Here is a 13,041-nt window from a genome sequence, read left to right on the forward strand (position 1 = left end):
ACTGTGATCGAAAAACAAAGCTAGAACAATTTTGACGTGATTACTGAGGACAGAAGTGAAGAATAAGCAGAGTAGAGAACAAAGGGAGATGACAGTAGATTTGGAACACACAGGTAGTATGAATGGAGTGAGAAAGCGGTATTCTGCAGTGTAATCGATTATACATGGGAGACACCTGTTCCATGTAGAAATCTGACTAAACACTATAGCAGAAGAAGCATTAGTCATAAACGAAGAACAAAGTAGTAGTGAGTCACTGCCAGCTTGGAGGATCCAAGTTCAGAACAATTTCTATCTAAGAAGAGCACTCCTACCTGATGTCTTCTATATCCCCTGCACGCAAACCATGTGACAATATGGAGGCACCGTGTTTAGCACTGCAGCTCTGGGCTCATGGGGGAGTGCCAACCAGTATAATTTCTGTGTGGGGTTTGCATGGTCTACCTGTATCTGCTTGGGTTCCATTTCAGTATTTGATTCAACATTGACAGAAGGTGAACACAAGCAAAAAGTTGACATAAAAATGGTCGACAGAGGAAAAGGCTGACAAGTTTTTCATGATTTTTTTAAAACCAACTTGTTCTTATTTCACGATCCAAGTGGGCATAGAGTTACATTGTAATAGTGAGCTTTATACTGTATATCATTATATTATACCTACGTTCTCATCCTGTACCACACATACTACATGGTACCTCATTACTTACCTCACACCTCCCCTCATTATATTATACCTACATTCTCATCCTGTACCACACATACTACATTGTACCTCACACCTCCCCTCATTATATTATACCTACGTTCTCATCCTGTTCCACACATACTACATGGTACCTCACACCTCCCCTCATTATATTATACCTACGTTCTCATCCTGTTCCACACATACTACATGGTACCTCACACCTCCCCTCATTATATTATACCTACATTCTCATCCCGTACCACACATACTACATGGTACCTCACTCATTACTAACCTCACACCTCCCCTCATATTATACCTACGTTCTCATCCTGTACCACACATACTACATGGTACCTCACACCTCCACTCATTATAGTATACCTACATTCTCATCCTGTACCCCACATACTACATGGTACCTCATTACTAACCTCACACCTCCCCTCATTACATTATACCTACATTCTCATCCTGTACCACACATACTACATGGTACCTCATTACTAACCTCACACCTCCCCTCATTATATTATACCTACATTCTCATCCTGTACCACACATACTACATGGTACCTCATTACTAACCTCACACCTCCCCTCATTATATTATACCTACATTCTCATCCTGTACCACACATACTACATGGTACCTCATTACTTACCTCACACCTCCCCTCATTATATTATACCTACATTCTCATCCTGTACCACACATACTACATGGTACCTCATTACTAACCTCACACCTCCCCTCATTATATTATACCTACATTCTCACCCTGTACCACAAATACTACATGGTACCTCATTACTAACCTCACACCTCCCCTCATTATATTATACCTACATTCTCATCCTGTACCACACATACTACATTGTACCTCATTACTTACCTCACACCTCCCCTCATTATATTATACCTACATTCTCATCCTGTACAACACACACTACATGGTACCTCATTACTAACCTCACACCTCCGCTCATTATATTATACCTACATTCTCATCCTGTACCACACATACTACATGGTACCTCATTACTAACCTCACACCTCCGCTTATTATATTATACCTACATTATCATCCTGTACCACACATACTACATGGTACCTCATTACTTACCTCACACCTCAGCTCATTATATTATACCTACATTCTCATCCTGTATCACACATACTACATGGTACCTCATTACTAACCTCACACCTCCCCTCATTATATTATACCTACATTCTCATCCTGTACCACACATACTACATGGTACCTCATTACTAACCTCACACCTCCGCTCATTATATTATACCTACATTCTCATCCTGTACCACACATACTACATGGTACCTCATTACTAACCTCACACCTCCGCTCATTATATTATACCTACATTATCATCCTGTACCACACATACTACATGGTACCTCATTACTTACCTCACACCTCAGCTCATTATATTATACCTACATTCTCATCCTGTATCACACATACTACATGGTACCTCATTACTTACCTCACACCTCCCCTCATTACATTATGCCTACGTTCTCATCCTGTACCACACATACTACATGGTACCTCATTACTTACCTCACACCTTCCCTCATTATATTATACCTACATTCTCATCCTGTTCCACACATACTACATGGTACCTCATTACTTACCTCACACCTCCCCTCATTACATTATACCTACATTCTCATCCTGTACCACACATACTACATGGTACCTCATTACTAACCTCACACCTCCCCTCATTATATTATACCTACATTCTCATTCTGTACCACACATACTACATGGTACCTCATTACTAACCTCACACCTCCCCTCATTATATTATACCTACGTTCTCATCCTGTACCACACATACTACATGGTACCTCATTACTAACCTCACACCTCCTCTCATTATATTATACCTACATTCTCATCCTGTACCACACATACTACATTGTACCTCATTACTAACCTCACACCTCCCCTCATTATATTATACCTACATTCTCATCCTGTACCACACATACTACATGGTACCTCATTACTAACCTCACACCTCCCCTCATTATATTATACCTACATTCTCATCCTGTACCACACATACTACATGGTACCTCATTACTAACCTCACACCTCCCCTCATTATATTATACCTACGTTCTCATCCTGTACCACACATACTACATGGTACCTCATTACTAACCTCACACCTCCCCTCATTATATTATACCTACGTTCTCATCCTGTACCACACATACTACATTGTACCTCACACCTCCCCTCATTATATTATACCTGCATTCTCATCCCGTACCACACATACTACATGGTACTTCATTACTTACCTCACCTCATTATATTATACCTACATTCTCATCCTGTACCACACATACTACATGGTACCTCATTACTTACCTAACACCTCCCCTCATTATATTATACCTACATTCTCATCCTGTACCACACATACTACATGGTACCTCATTACTAACCTCACACCTCCCCTCATTACATTATACCTACATTCTCATCCTGTACCACACATACTACATGGTACCTCATTACTAACCTCACACCTCCCCTCATTATATTATACCTACATTCTCACCCTGTACCACACATACTACATGGTACCTCATTACTAACCTCACACCTCCCCTCATTATATTATACCTACATTCTCATCCTGTACCACACATACTACATGGTACCTCATTACTTACCTCACAACTCCCCTCATTATATTATACCTACATTCTCACCCTGTACCACACATACTACATGGTACCTCATTACTAACCTCACACCTCCCCTCATTATATTATACCTACATTCTCACCCTGTACCACACATACTACATTGTACCTCATTACTAACCTCACACCTCCCCTCATTATATTATACCTACATTCTCACCCTGTACCACACATACTACATGGAACCTCATTACTTACCTCACACCTCCCCTCATATTATACCTACATTCTCATCCTGTACCACACATACTACATGGTACCTCATTACTAACCTCACACCTCCCCTCATTATATTATACCTACATTTTCATCCTGTACCACACATACTACATGGTACCTCATTACTTACCTCACACCTCAGTACATTATATTATACCTACATTCTCATCCTGTACCACACATACTACATGGTACCTCATTACTAACCTCACACCTCTCCTCATTATATTATACCTACATTCTCATCCTGTACCACACATACTACATTGTACCTCATTACTTAACTCACACCTCCCCTCATTATATTATACCTACATTCTCATCCTGTACCACACATACTACATGGTACCTCATTACTTACCTCACACCTCTGCTTATTACACTATACCTACATTCTCATCCTGTACCACACATACTACATGGTACCTCATTACTAACCTCACACCTCCCCTCATTATATTATACCTACATTCTCATCCTGTACCACACATACTACATGGTACCTCATTACTAACCTCACACCTTCCCTCATTATATTATACCTACATTCTCATCCTGTACCACACATACTACATGGTACCTCATTACTTACCTCACACCTCCCCTCATTATATTATACCTACATTCTCATCCTGTACCACACATACTACATTGTACCTCAATACTTACCTCACACCTCCCCTCATTATACTATACCTACATTCTCATTCTTTACCACACATACTACATGGTACCTCATTACTTACCTCACACCTCCCCTCATTATATTATACCTACATTCTCATCCTGTACCACACATACTACATGGTACCTCATTACTTACCTCACACCTCCGCTCATTATATTATACCTACATTCTCATCCTGTACCACACATACTACATGGTACCTCATTACTTACCTCACACCTCACCTCATTATAGTAAACCTACATTCTCATCCTGTACCACACATACTACATGGTACCTAATTACTAACCTCACACCTCCCCTCATTATATTATACCTACATTCTCATCCTGTACCACACATACTACATGGTACCTCATTACTTACCTCACACCTCAGCTCATTATATTATACCTACATTCTCATCCTGTACCACACACACTACATTGTACCTTATTACTTACCTCACACCTCCCCTCATTATATTATACCTACATTCTCATCCTGTACCACACATACTACATGGTACCTCATTACTTACCTCACACCTCCCCTCATTATATCATACCTACATTCTCATCCTGTACCACACATACTACATGGTACCTCATTACTTACCTCACACCTCCACTCATTATAGTATACTTGCATTCTCATCCTGTACCACACATACTACATGGTACCTCATTACTTACCTCACACCTCTGCTCATTATATTATACCTACATTCTCATCCTGTACCACACATACTACATGGTACCTCATTACTTACCTCACACCTCCACTCATTATATTATACCTACATTCTCATCCTTTACCACACGTACTACATTGTACCTTACACCTCCGCTCATTATATTATACCTACATTATCATCCTGTACCACACATACTACATGGTACCTCATTACTTACCTCACACCTCCCCTCATTATATCATACCTACATTCTCATCCTGTACCACACATACTACATGGTACCTTATTACTTACCTCACACCTCCGCTCATTATATTATACCTACATTCTCATCCTGTACCACACATACTACATGGTACCTCATTACTTACCTCACACCTCCCCTCATTATATCATACCTACATTCTCATCCTGTACCACACATACTACATGGTACCTCATTACTTACCTCACACCTCAGCTCATTATATTATACCTACATTCTCATCCTGTACCACACATACTACATGGTACCTCATTACTTACCTCACACCTCCCCTCATTATATCATACCTACATTCTCATCCTGTACCACACATACTACATGGTACCTCATTACTTACCTCACACCTCAGCTCATTATATTATACCTACATTCTCATCCTGTACCACACATACTACATGGTACCTCATTACTTACCTCACACCTCAGCTCATTATATTATACCTACATTCTCATCCTGTACCACACATACTACATTGTACCTCATTACTAACCTCACACCTCCCCTCATTACATTACACCTACATTCTCATCCTGTACCACACATACTACATGGTACCTCATTACTAACCTCACACCTCCCCTCATTGTATTATACCTACATTCTCATCCCGTACCACACATACTACATGGTACCTCATTACTTACCTCACACCTCAGCTCATTATATTATTCCTACATTCTCATCCTGTACCACACACACTACATTGTACCTTATTACACACCTCCACTCATTATAGTATACCAACATTCTCATCCTGTACCACACATACTACATGGTACCTCATTATTTACCTCACACCTCCCCTCATTACGTTATACCTACATTCTCATCCTGTACCACACATACTACATGGTACCTCATTACTTACCTCACACCTCCACTCATTATATTATACCTACATTCTCATCCTTTACCACACGTACTACATTGTACCTCACACCTCCGCTCATTATATTATACCTACATTATCATCCTGTACCACACATACTACATGGTACCTCATTACTTACCTCACACCTCCCCTCATTATATCATACCTACATTCTCATCCTGTACCACACATACTACATGGTACCTTATTACTTACCTCACACCTCCGCTCATTATATTATACCTACATTCTCATCCTGTACCACACATACTACATGGTACCTCATTACTTACCTCACACCTCCCCTCATTATATCATACCTACATTCTCATCCTGTACCACACATATTACATGGTACCTCATTACTTACCTCACACCTCAGCTCATTATATTATACCTACATTCTCATCCTGTACCACACATAGTACATGGTACCTCATTACTTACCTCACACCTCCCCTCATTATATCATACCTACATTCTCATCCTGTACCACACATACTACATGGTACCTCATTACTAACCTCACACCTCAGCTCATTATATTATACCTACATTCTCATCCTGTACCACACATACTACATGGTACCTCATTACTTACCTCACACCTCAGCTCATTATATTATACCTACATTCTCATCCTGTACCACACATACTACATGGTACCTCATTACTTACCTCACACCTCCCCTCATTATATTATACCTACATTCTCATCCTGTACCACACATACTACATGGTACCTCATTACTTACCTCACACCTCCCCTCATTATATTATACCTACATTCTCATCCTGTACCACACATACTACATGGTACCTCATTACTTACCTCCCCTCATTATAGTATACCTTCATTCTCATCCTGTACCACACATACTACATTGTACCTCACACCTCCCCTCATTATATTATACCTACATTCTCATCCTGTACCGCACATACTACATTGTACCTCATTACTTACCTCACACCTCCCCTCATTATATTATACCTACATTATCATCCTGTACCACACATACTACATGGTACCTCATTACTTACCTCACACCTCCACTCCTTATACTATGCCTACATTCTCATCCTGTACCACACATACTACATGGTACCTCATTACTAACCTCACACCTCCGCTCATTATATTATACCTACATTATTATCCTGTACCGCACATACTACATTGTACCTCATTACTTACCTCACACCTCCCCTCATTATATTATACCTACATTATCATCCTGTACCACACATACTACATGGTACCTCATTACTTACCTCACACCTCCACTCCTTATACTATGCCTACATTCTCATCCTGTACCACACATACTACATGGTACCTCATTACTTACCTCCCCTCATTATAGTATACCTGCATTCTCATCCTGTACCACACATACTACATGGTACCTCATTACTTACCTCACACCTCCACTCCTTATACTATGCCTACATTCTCATCCTGTACCACACATACTACATGGTACCTCATTACTTACCTCACACCTCCACTCCTTATACTACTATGCCTACATTCTCATCCTGTACTGCACATACTACATTGTACCTCATTACTAACCTCACACCTCCCTCATTACATTATACCTACATTATTATCCTGTACCACACATACTACATTGTACCTCACACCTCCATTCATTACATTCTCACCCAATGCCACATCCCACAGTACCGTACATGGCATCTGTTTATAAGCACCATGCTGTACCTCTCAGCCCCATCTCTTAGTTTGTACTGTGCCTACGCTGAGGATTTTGTAACCCTCAGTTTAACTTTGTATCTTCCATCAGCACAACTGATATTTAATGTCCATTAATTACAGAGCCTTGTATTTTATCCAGCTGCTCCAGTCACATCCTATTCCCATTCATACTCTCCCTTCCTACCCCTACCCCTGATGAACTGAAGCTCGCTCTCCTGTAACCACACATGAAATGGTACTTCCAGTAATTATACCATTTCCTCACTTACTGCCAGCATTTCCTATTGAGGGAATAAGTCCACTCTTAACCTCGTTACCAATCAGCATATACCATACCACCCTCAGCCATATACTCCCCCGCACCCCTAACCCCATGGATACACTTTTACACCCCACTGTCAACTTCAGTTCTCGCCCTGCCTCTTGCAATATTACATCTCCAGCATTTCCCTCGCTCGCCCCATCTCTTGCATTGTCTTCAGTAGACTATACCCCACCCCTGACGTCCGTGCACCCTCTTTACCTCATACTTTGTAACCCCACACAACACCCTGCAAAGTCCCCACCCAAAGCATCCTTCTCCCACATTGCATGGTCCTTTGGCAGGTTGTATCCAGAATCATGCAAAGCTGCGCTGCAGCATCTTAGAGACTCCTCTACCTTTGGTGGGTCTGCCCCACAGTCCTAAAAACCTGTCTCCTGTTTTGTCTTCAGCCAAAAAGAGACTTGAGTGGTCTTCAACACCTCAAATGCAACAGCATCTTCCAGCTGCCCGCAGCCCCCACAGAACCATAGGCATAAGGTCAGATATCCCCCAGTTTGTATTGGTCCTAGGTCTCACCTGCTGCTCCCAGTGGTACTCTGCCTGCTTTTCTGAGTGGTTGTGGTGGCCAGATAGAGCTGATCTGTGCGGAGTAGCCTGCTCGCTATCTGGCTCTGCATCCCAGGGAATCTCACAGAGCCTGCAATTCATCCTGTACACCCAGAGAGGGAGCCTTAATCTACACTAACTCCTTCACTGCCAGGCTGCAGGCGGTGGGCTGCCTCCCAACCTATCAGCCCCAGAATGCCTCATCACAATCAGCTCTAATTCTGAAAGACTTCTGTATTGCACCCATACATCTTCCTGCAGCGCTGCGAGCACAGATAATCCCTGGGATCTGTCATTTATAGAAACCACCCAAACAAATCCCACAGTGCTGTGCAATTATAGAACACATATATACACACAGTAACCCTTAGGAAGTTACTGTAGCTGTGATGTGGCAATACAGCATAATACTTCATGTAAGGAATCAGGATTATTGGAAGATAGAGAGATAATTGGATCACTGTGTTCTTTTTAGTTACTTTTGAATAGGACCACGCAGACAACATATAAAAGACATGTTCTGTGTATATAACATCCTCTGTTTTCTCCTTGTCACATGTCACCCATCTTTCTGGTTGCTGGCATATGTATTTTCCCCGAGCCACACGAGGTGTATGGAGAGTTCCGCTGACATCAGCGTGATGTCATCACCTCAGAGGCAGCAAGGTGCCATTCAGAGAAATGTAATGTTGGCAGGTTGACACTATAATTAGGCTTAACATGACAGGCAGCCTTTAATGAGGTTTATTTATAAGTTTGGAGCAGACAGTACATGTGGTGTAACCGATAGCAACCAGACATTTGCTTTCATTATTCTAACTTGCACCAAAATGATCTAAATGACTAAGGGCCTGATGTATCAAGTGATAAAATGGAGAGCGATAAACAGCCAGCCAATCAGCTCCTACCTGCCATGTTACAGGCTGGGTTTGAAAAAAATTACAGGTACAGTAGGAGCTGATTGGCTGATTGGCTCTCTGTTTATCAGTCTCCATTTTAGCACTTTTTGAAGCTTGATACATCTGGCCCTAAGGAAGATGTATCAAGCCTCCCAGAGAGTGATAAAGTGGAGAGGATGTCCAAAGCGGCCCAACTGCTTCTGTCGTTTCAAAGACTTTGGGCCAGATGCACTAAGCTTCAAAAGTGATAAAATGGAGCGTGATAATCAACCAGCCAATCAGCTCCTACCTGACAGTTTTCAAGCACAGTCTGTGGCATGGCAGGTAGGAGCTGATTGGCTGGTTGATTATCACTCTCGAAGCTTAGAGAATCTGGCCCTGTGATAGATAAATAACCAGTGGTGTCTCCAGAGGAGGGGTTGCAGCACAGATCAAAATTCAAATAAGTGGACAAAGTCATTGGCTCCGTCCAATCACAGTTTATGTTAAAAGTGACCCAGAGCCGGTTTTGGTATTTGTTTCCTAGCATGGCACCCATCGCATCGTATACCATAAGACTAAATAAGGTATACGATGGTATGCGATGCAACGCAATATTGTACAATAAAATATTGCATCGCATCATATGCCATACAATGGCATACGATGCGATCGTATACGATTTTTTATTGTACAAGTACCCTGATGTGTCCTTACAATGTTAAATGACCCCCCATAGTCAACGCCACCCCCACAATCAACGCCAACCGAGGGGCGGCGGTACGCGTCCTCCGACCTTTTCATACCCCCACTATCCACGAGTGCAACTAGCCACCGAGCCCGAAGCGTGGCAGATGAGGAATATGAGCCTGAAGCGTGGCGAGTCTCGCGAGGGGACGCGCAATACAAGTAATCCGTGTCTGTTCGCCACGCTTCGGGCTCGGTGGCACGATGCGCTCGCCACACTATCTAAAAACAACTCCATGCCGATGTGGATAGTGGGAGTATGAAAAGGTCGGAGGACGTGTACCGCCGCCACTCACCACGCTTCAGGTTGGCATTGATCGTGGGGGTGGCATTGACTATGGGGGTCCATTTAACATTGTAAGGACCCATCAGGGTGGTTGTACAATAAAAAATTGTATACCATCGCATCGATATGCGGCTATATGGCATGCGATGCGATCGCCTTAGATGCCATAAGATGAAAATATTGGGCGCCGTGCTAGGAAACAAGTACCCCGGTTTTAGTTGTCAAGTCTGTCATAGAAAAACAGTGAGGCATGTACTAAGCCTTACAGAGCGATAAAGTCGGGAGAGATAAACTACAACCAATCAGCTACTTGACATTTTTTAAACACAGCCTGTAACGTGGCAGTCAGGAGCTGATTGGTTGGCACATTTGAGGGATCTCTGGTGTAGTATCCTGACAGATCATCCGGTTGGAGGAAGGGGATAGAGCCTGCTTTGGCAAACATAGGGTTATTATAGCCGTGATTTATAGCAGCAGTATACAACACTGACACACTCTCACCCCCTGTCAATACAATTGTTAATATCCATTCTATTGTCTCAGACAAAGTGTCCTATTAAACGCAGCTTTGCAGATACGATCCCAGTTTCCCTGCATCGCGCTCGGCATAGGATCTATACTTCCTAACTCATATGGTTATTTAATCTAATCCTTTATTACCTCTCAGTGGATTTGCATTGATTTTAGTGTCTTGTGCTCTTTCCAAAACATCATAAAAGCAAATTAACCAGTCACTGACGATAAATAGTTATGAAGAAACGTATGGCATCTGCGGATGTATGAGAGGACCCTCCCCAGGGTTTTTTTTTTTTTATAGGGTAATCATGGCAGATATACGGGAATGTAAATAGGCAGAATATATGACCGGATCAGAGACAGCCCCTCCCCATAATTCCTAGCACATAGAAGCTACTGATACTAAGTCATTTTCTGGTTATTTCCTGCCAGTAAATCACTTTCTGTGTCTGTAGATAATTCACTTATTTTCTGAACCTGGTGATTGTATTAGCGTAGAGTACCATGAGGGTACGAGCGAGACATTATTCTTATTAATCTCACTTTATAAATACATATCTCCACCTCATTCTTAAATTAGGTGTAACAGGACAAAGCGCGGCTCGCCACAGCTTAGAGGGATAAATCACTGTGGTTATTCCCATCCATAATACCACATAAGGGATATATTCTATACAGTATGTGGGCCCGCAGCTTCCAGTCGCAGCTCACTGCTTGAGTTGAGTGGTTGGTATGGGCGTCTTGTTGATGTGATTTGCACTAAATCCTGCCATTGTGGTAGTGCCCACACTTCACAGTGGCAATTGTGGTGGTATTGTACAGTGTAGGGGGGTGCCGGATGGGATCCCGACAGGTATTCACCTGACATCAGGATCCCGACTGTCAAAACACCGACAGCCGGGTTCCCGACGGCCACCCGCTATTTTCCCTCGTGGGGGTCCACGACCCCCATAGAGGGAGAATATAATAGGTGGCGAGTGTAGCGAGCCACCGTGCCCGCAGCGAGCCTGCAAGGGGCTTAGTTGCGCTCACCATGCTGTCTGGGTCCGGCCAGTCGGGATCCCGACTGTCGGACCCCTATACCACACCCGTGTAGGGGGAGTCTTCTTGATATGGGCACAAAGTCATCCCCAGGCTTGTGAGCGCCACGTTCCTGCATCAAGTGCTTGGAATTGGAAATGATGCACGGTCACTTGCCAACCTTTCCGTGGGCCGATTTGTTCTAAGGACAAGTCGGACCAGTTCGCCCAGAGACCCTCAGCAGTTCCCAGAGAGGCTCACATGCAATTTGGCACTTGATGTGACATCTTTACATGCAATAAATCACATGTAATACTCCTGGTCAGCTGCTGCGCTGGCATGGGACGGGTAGAGGGGTCCGGCCAACTGGTGGTGGTGGTGGCGGGGGGTGGGCAGCTCGTAGTGACAGGCAGCGGAGTCAGCCCGAGCAGCGGCGGCAGCTGGAGCTTGTTGTAGCGGCATTTTGCCCGGCAGCGTAAAGCGGCTGCTGAATGTTTTGAAATGACTGGCCGGACGTTGATTGGCTGAGACTCTCAGCCAATCAACCTGCGGACAGTCATTTCAAAATATTCAGGGATCCTGAACACATCTTCATTAAACTTCGAGAAGGTACAAAATAAATAAGAACATTCTGATTGGTTGCCCATAGCTACATCCCATCTTCACTAGAACTCCCTTCTTAGTAAACAAACTTCTTAGGGTACCTTGAGGACCACCCTTATAACCCTCCCTGTATGCAGCCTAACCCTGCGCACCCAAACGCACCAGCCTAAACCTTACACACACACACACACCTCCCTTCCCCCAGCTTAAACCTAACCTGCCCTGGCATAC

The 13,041-nt window shown here is 43.0% G+C and overlaps 1 protein-coding gene across 2 annotated transcripts in view; it reads right to left on the reverse strand.

Annotated features, from left to right (window-relative positions):
* The window catches only part of CPNE7 (copine 7), a 107,175-nt gene that overhangs the window by 83,231 nt on the left and 10,903 nt on the right, over positions 1–13,041 (reverse strand). Inside the window, exon 1 of one of the 2 annotated variants that reach the window (XM_083165280.1) lies at positions 8,731–8,917. The exons of the other annotated variant lie outside the window; for it this stretch is intronic. The gene's annotated coding sequence lies outside the window, so the exon portion shown is untranslated. Of the gene's footprint in view, positions 1–8,730; positions 8,918–13,041 lie in introns of those variants that run through there. 2 annotated transcript variants of the gene reach the window in all.

Source organism: Crinia signifera, chromosome 11 (genome assembly GCF_055691185.1).
Source record: "Crinia signifera chromosome 11, ASM5569118v1, whole genome shotgun sequence".
Lineage (NCBI taxonomy): Eukaryota > Metazoa > Chordata > Amphibia > Anura > Myobatrachidae > Crinia > Crinia signifera.